This window comes from Thermobia domestica, chromosome 1 (genome assembly GCF_964235325.1).
Source record: "Thermobia domestica chromosome 1, izTheDome1.hap1.1, whole genome shotgun sequence".
Lineage (NCBI taxonomy): Eukaryota > Metazoa > Arthropoda > Insecta > Zygentoma > Lepismatidae > Thermobia > Thermobia domestica.
This window is the reverse complement of record NC_137454.1, coordinates 87,258,308-87,269,819: the sequence shown is the minus strand read 5'-3', so window position 1 is coordinate 87,269,819 and position 11,512 is coordinate 87,258,308. Positions and strand designations below refer to the sequence as shown.

Sequence of the window (11,512 nt, the reverse complement as noted above, 5' to 3'; positions counted from 1 at the left end):
AGATTTTTAATTTGCTTTTAGCATTCAAACATCCCAGATCTCAAATATTACATTATTACCCCTTCCCGTAGAACAACTTGCAGGCGACACTATTGTAACAAAACTTGGTCCTTGTGTAGCAGTTGACCCTTTGTGCCTATCTTCTAACTGAACACCAAAAAATATATTCTCTCTCAACTTAGAGAATAAGAAGTCATTTTGAATAGTACCGCAAATGTCCCAGTACTGCATATGTCGATACCGCAAGTGTTGCACTTCATCGTGAACACATTGTTGAAAATAAATCTCACAACTTTTAAAATTATACTACAACAATTAGTTAAATACTAAGCTAACAAATTTCTACAGATATATAAATTCGATTACAATCTTTTTTCTGATGGAAGAATTATAAATGTATGCTGTCTTTTGCTCTAAATAGGATAGAACTATATGATTAATTGATTTAGCGTGAGTACCTTTTATGCATAGAATAAAAGTAGAAGTTGTTTTAAAGAATATTAACGATTAATTAAATTTATTATTGTGAAAAGCAGTTTTTTGTTCCTCGTGAGAGGTCCGGATTCGAATTCAGAAGTTGAATAATTTTAATATCAATAAGCATCTTTCAGAAAGATCCCCAAAGAGTTCTGGCAAAAAAGTACATAATAATGATTTACCCAAACATTTTTTCCCAGTAAGTATTGTCCTGAATTCTGGATTTCCAGAAGAAACACTCTCTTTTAGATTTCAATATTCTAAGACTGAAGAGTAATGTTTCTCAAACATTTTCCCAAAACTAAGCATTTGGAAAGGAAAGGACCATCATACCCATTTTTCTTGATAATGAGAACTGCACTTGTTGTACTTAACATCAGTTGTCTGCGATTGTGTTGTGAAGCACTGTCATCAAAGAAAGTTAGACTTCTGAGGATTTCCTTAACTTCTACACTTAGTCGAAAATAAAAGGGATTTAAAATAAAAAGAAAATCAATAAATTCCTTTCAGTTTAGTATTTTTCTATTTGTATCTCTTTTCCTACCTTTCCCTTCACTGTTTAATCAAAGAACTGAAATCTGTTGTGGAACATTTTCTGCCCAGCAGATTTCGTTTCTGTCTGGCTTACAGGGAGTTTTAACATTTGTTTATATTAAAAATAAAAAATAGCGTTTTCCTGTAAATAGTCTAACCTAAAACAATTTTTGAAGATCTTGAACCTAAATGTATTTATTTTGTGTTTATTTTGTTATTAGTGATTGCATTAGGGCATTTCAAGGTGGCTAACTTGCGCAGCAATGTTCGTATGAAGCAATTTGTCACGAATTACACATTTATCTATGAATTCTTTCTCTTCTCTGTAAATGTTTTAAGATTAAATTCAATGTCAATATATTTAAATACTAAATTCAAAAGCAAGGCCTTGAAACCCAATGCAACTCAATTTAACCGATTGTTTTGTATTTTATTTATCTTGTTTTGAAATCTTAATGCAAATTATGATTAAATCCTTAGAGTACCATCACATTAGAGTCATGCACATAAAGGTGGTCTTTCTCAGAGAAGTTTCTCCAAATTTTTCTTTCTTCGTACGTCATACGGACATGCGCCATATTACATTTGAAATCTTGCTCTATTCTGAGGAGAATGATGTACAAGCCCTGAAATTCAAAAGAATATTTTTGAAGAAGTAACTATTTAAAATAAAGGATGGCCAAAAATTTTCGGATCCAGATATCCCGAACCCAATGAGATCCGGATCCGGATCTCGGATCAGAATTGCAGATCCGGATCTCGGATCTGGATCCGAAATTCGAATTTCGGATCTGGATCCTAAATCCGGATCCGAGATCTTGATTCGTATCCAAACCTACATCTGAAATTGTGGTGATAAATTTGAATATCTAAGATTCGTCAAAACTTTTTTCGGATTCACTAACATAGTAGGATGCTGTAATTTTAAATGTTTCCATAAAACATTTGTGCTATCTTTGTTCTTTATTTCATTTTAACCTTGTAATATTTACATGTTGCATTTTCTGTGGAAATCTCTAGTAAAATGTTTCCAAGTTTGACTTCTTCCCATTTCAGAGTATGGTGAACTTGACTGTCTAAAAACTAATGTAAATGGTAACAAATTCTTCTGTTCAGCTCCTCTTCAAAACTTAATGTTAGTTTCATATTGAAAATAATTAATTTATTCTTAGAAAATAAACTTTACTATTGTTTCATATACAAATGAAAGATCGTTTAGATAAGACCCTTCGAATCGCAGGAATATTAGACAAAACAAACCCTTTGTTTATTGTAGCCTCTGACTCACTAGAGTCCAATCATCAACAAATTTAATAATGAATATCTCACTTCGAAGGTGCAACAAAAAGTATAGACTGGTTGGCATGGCACAACAGTAGATTTTTAAACACACACACGAAAATTTCAGATGAGCAATATGATTGTGTACTGTATGTACATTATTAGTTATTATATTAATAAAAGTGTTCGTTGTATGACTTTATCACCTAACTTATGGCTTAGCCTTCTGAGGTCGGGGGTTTGTTGAAGAGTAAATAATAAAGAGATTTCTGTTATTTTTTCTTCACCCTCCAGATTTCTTTAATCGTACATTGCAGGACGTAACCAAAACATATTCATGCGTCGTATCATTGAAGTGTTTTGTATTTTTTTATATTAAAGTGTTCAAAAATATTTAACATATTGGCATTTGTTCATGTGATCTCAGGTTCAATTCTCGGTGGGAACATACATGAGACAATTGGAAGCTAAAACAATATGAAAATAGTGTTTAAAAGTCAGGAAATTGATATTAAAACTTAAGCTATCTGTTGGGAGGGTAAGGCTGTAGTTAAATTAACCCACACGTTTCATGAAGATATATTATGTCGTTATTGTTTATTTACTATAAACTACCAGATACATCCTCAGAGACCATTTTACACGGTAGTAATCAACAAATAAAAACTACATTGGAAAAGGAATGGAAGGAATGTCTCCAGAGCCTTAGATTAAGGTACTAATCTTGCATTTACCCAGTATAACTGAGGAATAACACTGGAAAATCTTCAGTCAGGATGGACGGTCTCCGAATTTGAGCCCGTTATTACCCAATTGCGAAGCAAGAATCCTAACAACAAGCCTAAGCTCGCTCCGTATTATTATAATTATTTAGCTAATAATTACCGTAATGTTATAAAATTAGTGCAAATTAAACCCTACTTTCTTTATTGCTGATGTTATAGTTAAGAGGCCTACATGAGACATCAGTCCCCCATTAAATGAGCCTTGCTCAAGAGAGAATACTAGAACTAGAATTCAAGAAGCGGGGGTAATGAGGATGAGGAAACTATGTACGATGCAAATTTGAGTAATTACGACTTCATTACAGATATATTCACGTACATACGTCAATTAATATTTCTCTGATACAGGGCACTCTCACTTTCTATAATGGCAGGTTAAAAGTCCGCTTTTGTAAACGAACACACTAAGCACGTGCCTATAGATGCAATGTCCGTACAAAGAAACATAGGTAAAACTAGAAAAAAAATAGGGAAAACTAGGGGAAAATGATAAAAATGCCCTTCAACCTTTAAAAAAAAGCTAAAATAACTAAACTTAGAGCTACGAAAGACGCAAGATGGATTTTATTGAAAAGATTGTTTTTCCTTAGTGATTACTTGTGCTGACTATGAACATGAATTAAAAAGAAAACAAATAGCTAGCTTTGAGTTTCACAAACCAGTTGAAAAGAAAATATTGGATAAAATTTAATAATAAAGAAGTCATTTAAGATAATTAAAACAAATTAATCTCTTAGCACAACAGTCTCTTGGTCCCTGCCAGTGTGCTTACGTATCAAAGTGGGGATGTGTGGTTAGCGGAAAAATACCCAAAGTCCCTAATGCGGGCTTCCTAGACTGGAGTCTGCTACCTCTTACTTCCCTCTGCTACCTCTCAGATAACTCCCCAATTGTACTCACGATGTTGAGTCAACACCGAAATTTTTGAGTGCCTCTCTGGAAATTAAACTCATGACCACGGGCACCGAAGGCACGCGCTAGCCACTATTTTTTTTTATTTTTTTAAAGGGTAACATCCTTTTACCAAATTATCTCTAATTAACCTAGTGAATGCTTTACATGGATTACACTGCAACCATTATGACACCACACAGACACAAAAGTAAACGAGGACAGTTAAAAACACCCATGCCCGAAGCGGGATTCGAATCCACGACACTCACAGCAAACCATACACAGCCTAATGCCTCAGACCACTCAACTATGCCTGTCGGGTTTTCTCGGCTAAGCGGTAGCACATTTAAGGCAATTGATTATCTTAAATGTTGCTCCTAAATACTGACAATCTAAGTCTTATGTATCAAAAATTTCCTGTGATAATATCATACACTCTCCGTCCTCTATAGACGAAAAGCTATAGTTACCCATATTATCTATACAGAAATAAGTTCTGATTCTCTAATAGCTGCTGATGGTGATAGTCAAGGTTCACCGAAGCATGATCTCCCAAACCCAACCTGAGATATTTATTGATGTTACTGGAATGGCTGAAAAGTAATCGTTGGTAAGTGATCTGCCCACTTGTCAGGATGAAGGGCGCTTGTGATGTGAAATGCGGGGCTGTCAGAGGTACTACTTATAATTGGATTTATAATTTTCTATGCTGTCGTAAACCCTCTTCAAGAAGATTAACTGTTAATCTTAGCTTTGAAAATGTTACATAAGGAGTTTCATTGTTATATTTAGGTTGCATATAAATCACTTCATTCCGGAATTATCGGATTTATTTTAACGCTTCACTTTCACATCTCTTCTGATTTACGAATATTTAAATCGTGATTGTCTCCTTAAAGTAAATTAGTGATGTTTTAACTCATTTCGAACCAACTATATATGTGACTATTCTTGTTATATGGGAATAATTGAGACCAGAAGCAGTCTACAGACTAAGTCCAGAAAAATCTTGACCGACTCCTGGTAAACCACGTCTTTCAGCAAGGTAAATTGTGGCAATCCGATACCCACATGAGAAATCTTCCGGTTCAATGTGAAAGCTCCCATAAGAATCAGCACCCTAATCGGTGGAATGTGCCTTGCTAATTTTTCCCCAATGTGAAAGTCCCTAACTGTATTGTTAAAAATAAAAAGGCCTTTATTTCAAGCAAGTCGTCACTACAGTTATCGTATTTGAACACAACACTCATGAAAAGTCTTGTTAAAGCCCCCTGAAAAAGAATATTTATCTTTTTTTCGTTTCCCGTGTTTCCCAAAGTACGCGCGAGATTAGTGCAAGTGCCTTCCGCTCACATTACATCGGCTACAATCTTGATACTAGCGAATGTTTCGGTTTCCAGATTTCAAATATTTATCTTTCAGCCCGATTTTATGTATGAATCCGAAATTTCAAATCTAGATAAGCGGCACCAAAATTCATGCTTTATTCTACGTGCTCATATTGTGATTTACTAAGTATACATTTGATATTTTGAGCAAACTGAGCAAGATAAATATACGTAAAAACTAGTCAATACTTGTCTTAACTGTTTATGTTTTCTTAATTGTCAATGAAATAGGTCTCTTGAGGAATTTTAAACATTCGAGTTTTGTATTCCGGTTTCAAATGTATACTAGTTTCAGATGTTCCAAATCCCAGGTGTGTATCTCAGTCCTGGAACCGGGTACGGACCTAGATTCGACATTCGAACTCTTATCCGGATGAAATCATACTTTTTTTTTTTTTTTGATAAGGCAAGCATTTGTTTTTAGAGTAGACTGAGGGAGATAAATAGACTTGTCGATATTCGTCTTAATTTTCTGTTTTGGTCTTCATCAGGACTTCGTGAAATTACTTTCGGCAAATTTTAGATATTCAAGTTTATCACAATTTGGGATGGGGTTTGGATAGGAATCAAAATCTGAGATCCAGATTTCGGCTCCAGATCCGAGATTCGAGATGCCATCCCTAATTTAAATAAAGATCTCAAGTATTGTTTGAAAACCCAAGTAGTTCAAAGGGTTAATAACCTGTAAATATAGAAGCCTATTATCCTGAGTCCTTGCTGTTAAATTATCTGTAGCCTATTCCAAATCACAATGAAAAATGTTTACATCTATTATGCTATTGATTTGATTTGGAGTTTAGTACAATGAGCTTCGTGAGACAAAAGCGGCATTTAAGTAACCTGTCTAAAGGTAGCTGTCATATTTATCTAGTATGCTTTTGCTTGGTGGTTGTCCTGCTATTTCAAACTAAGCAACATAAACACGCTTAATCTGTATCAAATTTATTTTAGCTTTGGTGGTTCAACTGTGATTTGTAAATGTAATGTGATGATATTATATGCATCGGTGTTAAGTAAATTTGAAAATGAATTATGATAATAAAATAAGATATAAAAATGCCCCACACTTTTAGTTTTGCGTCCCATGATTATGCCGGCTAAGCTAAAGGAGTTCACCACAAAGTTCACTTGGCGCGAGCTGGGATCGAACTAGGGACCCCACGCACAACAGGTGAACGCTTTACCACTGAGCCACCACGGCTCTTTATAATGTACTAAAAGTTTAATGAAAGAATAAACATATACATTCGACAAATTATAAATGTTAATTAGCTTCGAGGTTGTCGATGTGTTGCTGTACCTTTGGATATAGTCCTGAATCCTAGTAATTACATTGATGCCCGTTTCTTATTTAAGATACACTACTTTGTACTGTCTTTGTTTACAAGCACTGAAGATTACTAAGAAGCACAAGCTATCTTGCTCATTGTATTATGGAATTATCTCCTTTCTGTGCTAATGGAACTCTGAGACCGTAGATGTTATTGTTTTAGAGATACCACGGTTCTGGTATTGTGTTCTTTGAATGTTCTCCGACTTTGTGAGTTTCGTACCCTAACTCCGAGCCTATCTTATGTGAGAAGTTCAAACATTTCCTTATGCTTTATAATACAACTTTTTTTCTCTAAAAGCCATAATCCGAAGGTTACTTCTGCAATGTAAGCGGCTGAAATTATTAAAATATAGATAATGCTAGAATTAGTACAAATAAATATACAATGAGAATTCTTTACAAAACGACTTTCCTGTAGAAAAGACATTTTTCTTTTCTTTACATTTCTTTAAGTTGCGGTATTAAATAAAAGATTTCCTACTATCTTCACATTTTACTTATATTTGATATTATTCTTCCCTTTTTATGATTTACTCTATTATATAGCTACGCTCTGTAGAAGTGGTTTTATTTATTTACATTTTGATAAAACAGGAGAGTTCGTTTGCAATGCTTTCTGTATTCATATTTCTCTTTGTGAGATTTACTTTGCCAAATCGTTTTTGAAGATCGTTTTAATGCTCTATATAAACCTGAACACGGAAGTAACTCCTTTAATGTATTATTTATTCATCTTAGAACAACTTCCTGGTGCAGTTTCTTGTAATTTATTTATTTAGTTATTGATACTAAAATATGAGTTTTGGGAAACTTTGCATTCAGTAAATTTAAATTTTGCTAATTTTGATTTATATGTTCCAATCAATTGGAAGCTAAAATCTCTCTTTTCTATTAGTATGACAAGGTTGATGTTTCGTGACTAAAGAAATATTGTGAGGGGGGGGGGGAGATTGAACTTTTTCAACTTTTCTTGAGAATAACAATTTGCTTTGTGGAACTAGAAATCTATATGGAGATGGTCAGTCTAAATTTGTGTTCCTCATGCGTTATGAAATTACATATTCAGCCTATCTACCCAAACTAAGTAACTAACTAACTAACTATATATATATAACTGACTATATACAGACTATATATATACAGTCTGTAACAAACTAACTGCACCAGTCAAGAAATTTACAGGAACATTGAAATATGTTTTAATATCAAACTAATTAAAAATAATCAATTTAGTTAAACAAAATATATACATTCTATTATTTTTATTATTCTATTGTTCGCTTGTATCTGTTGTACTAGAGAAGAAACACCTCCTCCAGTTCCCTTCCAGGCGGCAACGTACCAAGAAATGACGAAACGTTGCTACGTTGGGCCGCAATAGATATACGTTGGAATAAGAAGGATGCTGAACGAACATCTCCAGAAACGATAGATATGCGTCTGCCTACCTCTCTAATAGAATCAAGGCTTCTAGAACCCCATGCTCCACTGGTCTCAATAGCTATTGGAGCAAATATAAATTTATCGAGGAGATTATTGTATTTCCTTTCCTTTTCTGCCTCTCTAGGTCTAGCAACTTCTCCAGCATTCACAACGGTCAATGGGAGGCTTGAATGGGCGAATGTGTCCGAACATGTAAAATCCCATACTAGAGATTTGCCTCTCATCCAAGGTATTAATGTCATGCCATCAGGTCGTTTACCATCGGAACAACAGCAGCCTGACGGTTCACGAATCGAAGGAATTCCTGCCGTCGTGAGGGCTCGCAAAATGATATGATTAACAGATGAATGTTTGGTGTTTCTGTCTATGCTCTTCATGCATGAGAGGCCATGCAGGCCGCGTTGGGTAACTTGATCCCCGCAAGCTGGACAGCGATGTGGCTCACAAACAGCTGAACCTAGTCTTAGGGCTACTGCGATTCAAAAGGTTTCATTAGACATGTGAAGAATTAAAAATAATTATGTACCCTACAATGTCGAATGGGTTTTTAAATTGTTACTTGGTGTTACTTGATGCTTTTTTTTTCACTATTTTTACCAAGGATGTTATAAAATAGAGGATCTGCCCATATGTATCTTCATTCTACTAAATCAATGAAGCCAAAAAACAACCGAGCATCGGTACGTCTGATTGGCTACTCTCGTTTGCGCCATCGTCTGATTGGTTACTTTTGTTTCCGCCATGATTGTTGCTCAAAACATTGCGATCTTAGTGGGCGGAGTGGGCAGAGTAGGGGTAGCGAAACTGTGACGTATGGCTTCAAGATTTTGTTGTAAGGGCAGATCCTCTATTTTATAACATCCTTGATTTTTGCAGTCGTCTTTAATTCTGCTTTTCCCTAACAGCTGGATCTGATATTTTTGAGGAAATGGCTGATGCCTATTGATTAGATATAGTCTGTTTACAGGTGGAAATTGTATGGAACATGGTTGTTCTAGACCTATTCAATCATTAAATAGTTTTTTAAGAGTTTTCTGAGTTATATGGCGCATTATTGTAGCAAGTTTGTGCAGTAGCTTTGACTTGAATATTTCATGGGTAAAAAAAAAAGGGGGGTATACGTCACCACGTAAACAAGGGATGAGACTTGTTCTGAAATCAGCGGGCTTTTCGCAGCAGCAGATAGCTGCAAAAGTTTGTGGAGAACAGTAGAAAGAGTTCTTAGAAAGCAAAGTAACCTTGCCACGTCATCTTTGAGGAGAAATTGTGGGAGAAAACCAAAAGTAAGTCCACGTGTTGTGCAGAAAATAAAGGCAGTAGCATTAAACGATCGATCTTCTATCACAAGAAAAATTGCTCGAACTGTTTCTAATGGTGTTGGTGTTACTGCGTTACCCATAATCATTGTCAGGGCACTGAAGAAAGAAGGACTTTCCAAGAAGAGGCCACAGAAAAAGCCTTGTGTTGCGAAAAAGCACATCAAAGCGAGGAAAGTTTTGTGACATATACGGTGCCTGAGGTGTTGACCAACGGAAACACGTAATATTTTCTGACGGAAAGAAATTTATGCTACCTGGTAATAATAGCGGTGCCAGGCTCTGGATGGGGAAGGGTGAGGAACTGAAGAGTGATTGTGTTTTGGCAACACAAAAGTTCAATGCAAATGTTATGGTGTCGGGTTGTTTTAGCTCAAGGTGTGAGCAGACTGAAAATTTGAACTAGAACCTTTTCTGCCGAACAATACACCACAATTCTATGAAAAGTTTATTGCCAACTGCTAGAGATTACTTTTCATGTGAAAATTCAGACTACTTCGTCTTCCAAGATTATAAAGCTCCTTGTCAAAAAGCACGAATAGTTAATACGTGGTGTTCTGAGATGTGCATTAACCGATTGTGGTGGACACCGAACTTCCCTGATATGAATCCCATTGAGAATTTGTGGCATCTCATGTCCAATCAGTTTCAGGAACAAACTTTGAAGACCAGGACAGAGCTCATTTAAGCCATTATTGCCGTATGGTACTAAAAAATAGAGGTTGATGTGGGGCAAGCATTGGTGTACAGCTTGTTATACAAGTTGGCAGCACTGAAGGTGGCTAGAAGATGGTATAGCATAAATTTGGTAACAGTCAGTTAAGTGGATTGCCAGGAAGAAGACGTTTTGTTGTTTTTGCTATAATCGTCACTTATAATGTTGAATCAAAAATCTGGGCAAAGTAAGTTGGCTCTTATCTTATCTATATTGTTATAGATGAGGCTATATATTCCCCTACATTTGAGCATTAGTTCTTTGTAATCTTACTAGCTTAGATGCAGTCAAGAATTAGTTTAAACTTTAACAATAAAATAGCGTCTCATGAGGAAATGCCAGACAGAATGTTTCATTACCGCGGAGTGTTCGGGATTGCCCCATGGTGTGAAATAAATTATATAAAAAAAAATCAAATAGTCTTTTTTTTAATTGAAAAGTAAGTAATAAGTAAATGAGATTGGTTTGGGAAATAGATCATGAAATGAAATGAAATCTTTGTTTTACGTCCCACGCTTATGCCGGTTAGGCTTAAAGGAGACGATGATTATGAGAAATTAATGAAATGGTGGAATGAAGAAAGTGGGAGGAAACGGGAGAATCCCGAGAAAATCCATGAGCACGGTGTGTGTCCACCACAAAGTCCACACGGCGCAATCTGGGATCCAAGCTGGGATCACAAGCACCGGAGGTGAACACTCTACCACTGAGCCCCCCCCCCCCGGGAAATAGATCATCTTCGTAATAAGCGTTATTAGCTTTATTAATTAGAATAGTTTGGTATATTTATTATCTTAAGCCATTAGTAGCCTACTTCACTATTCTTTAATTAGTAATCCCATTTTAGATATCAGATCCTTCATCATAGGCTGCATTTTTTCTGTGTGTCATTCACAGAGTGTTTTACAAATTTATTTAGCCTAGTAGCGTCCATTAGCAGTTAGCCAGTTTTATTCAGTCTATTGACCGCATTTGAACATTGGACTAATAAAGAGTACTGTTTTTGGGAGCAAAACATTAGTACGTATATCTGTGATTTCTACAATTTCAAGTAATGTTTTCATTTTAATTAATATTTTTTTAAATGCACTGTTGTTTTTGAATTTGTTTCATAAGAATACATTTTGTTTAGCCTATTACCTATTAGCTTTCATTTGCAGTAGTTTCAAAGACGTTGAGGTCTGGTCATGTTTCTCATTAACTTGATTTATGTTTGTCATTATAATTCTTATTAAAGATTTAAATACTAAATTACGGTATAATTTTAATGCATTTCCCTTCTTTCGTAAAGGAAAGTTTAAAGTAATCAGTATGTTCGGGATTACTCCGACCACTGGGGCAATCCC

General features: G+C 35.3%; 1 protein-coding gene across 1 annotated transcript in view; it reads left to right on the top strand.

The window, feature by feature from the left end:
- Positions 1-312: 312 nt before the first annotated feature.
- LOC145666244 (uncharacterized) overlaps positions 313-11,512 on the top strand; it is an 80,746-nt gene continuing 69,546 nt past the window's right edge. The window contains exon 1 of the mRNA XM_081733312.1: positions 313-450. The gene's annotated coding sequence lies outside the window, so the exon portion shown is untranslated. The remainder of the gene's footprint in view (positions 451-11,512) is intronic.